The sequence below is a fragment of a genome, unplaced genomic scaffold, assembly GCF_019419815.1.
Source record: "Pyrus x bretschneideri cultivar Hongxiangsu unplaced genomic scaffold, Pyrus_bretschneideri_v1 Contig50, whole genome shotgun sequence".
Taxonomy (NCBI): Eukaryota; Viridiplantae; Streptophyta; class Magnoliopsida; order Rosales; family Rosaceae; genus Pyrus; species Pyrus x bretschneideri.
The window spans coordinates 2,630,996-2,637,440 of record NW_025999788.1 but is presented as its reverse complement, the minus strand read 5'-3'; positions in this window follow the sequence as shown (position 1 = coordinate 2,637,440).

The window sequence follows — 6,445 nt, the reverse complement described above, 5'->3', positions numbered from 1 at the left end:
GTTTTGGGATGGATTTATGGAAGTGTGGTGGTGCGGCAAGGTGGTAGGAAGGTGTATGAAGGTGTGGAAGGTGGCTGGAATGAAGGGGGAAGGCTGCGGCACAAAGGGAAGTAGCTGGAATGGAGGGTGAATGCACGGCAAAGGATGGTTCTTGGGTGATGAATATGGCTGCAATCATGAAGAGTGAATGGGAGAATATATGTATAATGGTGGCTGAATTAATTAATGGGAGAGAATAGGAGTAACAGAGGGTGCGGCTAGGTTGGTTGGTGGCTGCAATGGAGAGTAAAAGGTGCGGCTGATGGAGAAGAATAGGGTGAATGGTATGCACGATTTTTGGGAGAAAATGTGGCTGCAATCATGAAGAGTGAATGGGAGAATATATGTATGATGGTGGCTGAATTAATTAATGGGAGAGAATGGGAGTGACAGCTAGGGTGAATGATTAAAGGGTACGGCTAGGTTGGTTGGTGGCTGCAATGGAGGGTAAAAGGTGCGGCTGATGGAGAAGAATAGGGTGAATGGTGAAGGGAATAACAGCTAGGGGGGAATATATGTATGATGGTGGCTGCAATGATGAAGAGTGAATAAATAATGCATGTAGGGTTAGGAAATAAAATCATAAATTAAAGGGGGAATGATTAAAGGGTGCGGCTATGGTGGGAAAGGTGTGGAAGATGGAAGTGTGTGGCTGCAATATGAAAAGAATGACTAATAATGCATATAGGGTGCGGCTAGGTTAGTGGAAAGTGTGTGGAAGATGGCTGGAATTGGTGGTGATGGAGGGGGAAGCCAACCTACTGCAATGGTGTGTAATTGGGCTAGGGCCATTGTTTTGTGTCCTAAAGTGCCTACAAGGCCTTCAAAGTGGCTAGAAAATACGGAGGTTTAAGTTTAGGAAAGGTTACCAAAACGGGAAACCTAGGGTTAACTTTCCTACTTCAAGTAGGAATCCTTGTTTGAGTAGGATTCCTCGTTTTGGTAGGAATTCATCGTTGGAGTAGGAATTCGTCATTGGAGTAGGAATTCGTCGTTTCTTCAAGTCTTCAACTCATTCATTCCTCTTTCGCTCCAAAAGACTCCAATTTGTATCTTCTTGCACACTTTGGCCTTATAATCTGAAAATACACAAAAGTGGCCTTAAACACTAAAATAACTAAGTAAACACAACATAAATGCACGAGAACAAGCTAATTAAGTCTCATGAATATGCTCCTATCAAAGGAGTCCAAGGAAGTGGCGATAGCCTGCAAAGTTCTGAAATGAGAAGGATATACCTTATTGAATATTGCATCACATCTGGCCCTCCAAATAAACCAACACGAAAAGACCACTTGTGACATAGTACGATCCAAATTCTCCTTACAACCCAGATTTTGGTTGACTACCAGACACAACCAATCAGCCAAAGTTGTGATGGGGTTTCTATTAACTTGAAGGCTCAAAGGACCCCCATTCCACACCCTGGAGGTCCACGGGCAAAAAAGGAGTATATGCTCCATGGTCTTTTCACCCTCAGCACAAATGGGGCAAAGGGGGGACGAGGCACACCGACGACGAAAGAGGTTGAACTTGGTGACGCAAGCATCACAGAAGGCCCTCCACAGGAAGTTCCTCATCTTTGTAGGGGCTTTGCATCTCCAAACCCAAGCCCACATCCGGGTATCAATACTGCGAAAAGAGGAAAGATGATCATGATTCACAGTTGGTAGTCGATTGTGACACCACCTATATCCAGACTTCACAGAATATGAACCATTTTTTTCGAAAGGCCAAACAAGTTTATCTGGTCTCAACAACGGCCCCACCTAAATGTGAGAAATGGCTACAAGCTTAGCCTCCGGGACAAAATGTGAAAGAAGATCCATATTCCACAACCTTGAAACTGGATCAATGAACTCCGCAACCTTACTCTCCCTACTAATATCCATGTGAAGTGGAGGGGTATGATGCCCTGCAGGTATGCCTGGCACCCAATTATCCATCCAAAATTAAACCTTCTACCCTTCTAAAATCTGCCATATAGCACCCTTAAGGATAAGATCCTTCCCTTCTAACAGACTCGCCCACGCCTAATAAGCCTTACCACCTTTCTTAGGCACCACAAAAGAAATATTTGGGAAATACTGTTCCTTCAAAACCCGCGCCCACAAAGAATCAGGATCATGTATTAACTACCAATGTTGTTTCGCTAGCAAGGCAAGGTTAAAATCTTTAAGATTATGAAACCCTATACCTCACGCCCTTTTTGCCCGACCCAAATCCTTCCAATTAATCCTATGTACCCTGCGATCCTTGTTAGGCCTTGCCCACTAAAACCTTACCACGGCCGCGTTAATTTCCTTGCACAACATATCCGGTAATCAAAATACACATATTGGATACATAGGAATTGCCTGGACCACACACTTTAATGAGAACTTCCTTCCCCGCCTGAGATAAAAACCGCTGCTTCCAATCTGCCAGCTTTTCCAAAACCCGATCCTTAGTGTACTGTAAAGTCTCCTGCTTCGATCTCCCCCAAATTGTTGGGATACACAAATACTTACCTAGATCATCAACCTTTGGCACATCTAATATATTACTAATGGGTCGGGGTATTTGCTCCAAAATAAACAACCAATTTCTGAAGACTAACCTGCTGACCTGATGCTCTTCAATACACATGAAGAAGGGTAGATAAATTCCTACAATTCTGCTTGGAAGCCATAAGAAAAATTAGAGTATCATCTGTAAACAAAAGGTGTGAGAGCACAGGTCCTAAAGCCGATATCCTGATGCCTTCCAAGTATTCCTGTTGGACCGCCCTTTTAATAACCAAGGATAACACTTCACTGATAATGAGGAACAAACAAGGGGAGAGGGGGTCTCCCTATCGAAGACCCTTAGATGGTTTGAAAGCTTTTCCCGACCTCCCATTTATAAGAATAGAGGACTCCACAGTTTTCACATAACACATAACCATATCAGTCCACCTTCATTGGAAACCAAGAAGCCTCATAACTGCCTCTAGAAAGTCCCACTCCACCTGATCATAAGCCTTATTCATATCAAGTTTGATCCTCATCTCAAACTTAGTCTTAGTTTTCCTCAACTTCAGGAAATGAAAAATTTCATCGGCCAAGATAATATTTATCTTGGATTTGTTTGCCTTGGATGAACGCATTTTGACTTGGCGAAATTATATCATCCAGCATAGGTTTCAAATGATTCGCCAAAATCTTAGATAGGATTTTGTAAGAATAATTACAAAGACTAATTGGCCTGAATTGACTAACAACTTCCGAGTTGGGGATCTTGGGGATCAAAACAATATTGGTGGAGAACTTAGTACTGTCTTTTCTCTTAGTTTTATTTTAGGACAAAATTGAATAAGAATTAGTCATGATGTCCAGAACGGCTATCTCTATTATAAAAAATTATCGTTTGTGAAATTTGAACTCATAATCTTCTCAAAAAAAAAAAAACAAAAAAAAAAAAAGAGGAAATCTAGAGCCGCTAATCCGAAGCTCTTAAAAGAAACCAAACTAGGGAAGATTGTATAGAGAATTGGCTAGAGTTGTTGTTGTTGTTTTATTTTTTTTTATTTTTTTTATGAGTTGAGCGATGTAATTAAATGTTATATTAGTCACCAACGAGGTTTGAATTCATGCCGTCATGTAAGTGCATACCTTTCCACCACTATGGTAAAGGGTTAGAGTTTTAATAATAGATAATTGGGTGAATGATTTTCTGATTACTCTCTGTCAACAATACCTCATATATATATATATACAAATTCGACATTCAATCACGCCTATTTCTAAGGCTAGGAATCCGTGATCCACCTTTGATCTAGTCTAAAACAAGAAATTAGTGTAAATCTTACAAATATATTATAAAGATAATTCTTAACACAAAACGATAATGAGCAAACAAAGTGTATTAAATATTGTTGTGGGAAAATTAAAGGAAGGTGCTGTATTTAGTAACACACACACGAAAATTTAGATAGAAATAATTCGACCCCAAAAGAAACTTTAAAATAGGAATTGAGGACTAGTGCTACATGTCACGCCCTGATTCCGACATACGACCAGAATCGACACGTGACGTCACCAAATACCTGTATCTCGAACATACCCCGCCTTCGGAATATGTACATAGCATAATTCAAGATCCAAATCGCGTAGAAATTTTTGTATACTTTATGGCTGCATCTAACCTCCTCGTTAGACTGCCTACGTACCCTCAATAGGGATCAAGCCATTCGTAGTTCACCATTTCACTATACTCGAATATTCATCAATTAAATCGCTATGTCTTGACAATATATCATAATGTATAACATACAATATTACAAGGGACAAACGATGGAGCACAATCATATTCACTAGTCATAAAGTTCAACGAGTCTAATCATAATTACCATAACCATAACTAACATCATTCCATAATCACATCAATCAATAATGCCAACCATCACATCATCAATAACACATACAACAGTCGAAGCGCGGGGCTAGAGCAACACAGTTCGGCCGAAGACTACATCTTTGGAAAAGGGGATTTTGGACCACACAATGGAACCACGGCACCAAAGGGGATTCCGGACCATCACTCAACGGAATCGTGGAGTAGAAAGGATTCCAGACCATTCAACAGAACTAAAAGGAAGTCCAAGAAGCATAACAACAGCTCGAAGGAACAAGACATGATTCAAGTTACTCAATTCACGAAAACTCAACGAAGCGAAACAATATCGAGCAACAAATCCACATCACAATGGGTTATCGGTCCATTACTAGACCTCACATCTCCCAAGCAATTCAATATGCATTTCAATCACATGTCACAACCATTTCTAATACACAAGTCAAATCACATTTCACTTCATCATACCAATCACTATGTGATGCAAACTAAATAAGCACACAAATTAAAACCCTCTTGTGACAATTGTAGTATATGTTTAAGTAGGGATCGTTCTTAACCGGGGATTAGGAGAGATTGCAAAATCACTTGGAAACTGACTCAAAAACGTAAAATAAAGTTTAAAACACTAAACTAGACTCAAAGAATGCAAAACTAAACACTTAAAACACTAAAACAAACCAAAAGACTCAAACAGCACCCAAAACACTCAAAACTGCCTTAAAAACACTTTCGGGGCAGTTTTGAGCACTTTGGTGAATTTGGACGAATTTGTGTAATAAATTGAATCAAAACACTTATAAACACAAACTAAGACACTTTCTAACTAAATTGGACACTAAAGTAAAGGGGGATTGAGGTTTTGACAAAATTAAACTAAATGCACAGATTGCAATTAAGGGCAGAATGTAAATATGAATGTGATGAAAATATGGATGAATGCTAGCTAGAAGGTTCTTCTCCACACATGTTACACTTGCATACAAGATGATTTTCAGTTGGTCTTTCGATAAATTATGAAACTGAACACCCCGGGTTAATTAGGTCCGCTTAAATTAACCGTCAAGTTCTCCTTAAGTTAATGAATTGGATGGGTTAGCGCAACGCAATTCAAAACATTCTCCAAAAGTCCTTTACGTGAAAAGCACAATAAAGATATAATCAAAGATCATTAAGCATCATGAAAACTATAAGTGTTGACCAGGCCTTCGTTACTATGATGAGCATGAAACTAGTGCCAAGAATTCATTTAACGCGATTATTTATAAGCAACCTCCACTACTTGTGAATATAAGTTCATAACTATTAGGTGAAACTCACTTATATTCTAGCGTCATATTCATGCATGAAAATTAAGCGTGCACTCTCAATAAACATACATAAATAAGTTATCAATCAAACAGTTAAACAAATTGAATCCACAACTCATGAAATTCCAACCAAAGGTAATCAATTCATATTGCAAGCATAAACATGGTTTTGATTCACCCCCTAGCTAACTAGGGATTTAGCCTCTCATGTTCACAAAAAGAGAAATAAAATTGAATTTAAACATGATGAACAAAGGATTGATTACACCTAGAACGCCCAACGAATCCACTTGAATTTCTTCGCGTCTAAGCTCCTCTTTCTTCTTCTTCTTGCTGCGGCAGAGAGGTTTTATGGTGTTTTTGGATGGTTTTCTGGGTTATAGATGGATTTATGGAAGTTAGGTGGTGCGGCAAGGTTTGTGGAAAATGTATGGAGGTATGGAAGGTGGCTGGAATGGTTTGTTGGTGAGGGGATGCACGGTTTTGGGAGAGAATAGGGATGATAGCTAGGGAGAGAATGTGGCTCATTGTTTATGGGAGAATATGTGGCTGAATGATGATGGGAGTGACAGCTAGGGGGGAATATATGTATGATGGTGGCTGCAATGATCAAGAGTGAATAAATAATGCATGTAGGGTTAGGAAATAAAATCATAAATTAAAGGGGGAATGATTAAAGGGTGCGGCTAGGTTGGAAAGGTGTGGAAGATGGCTGGAATTAG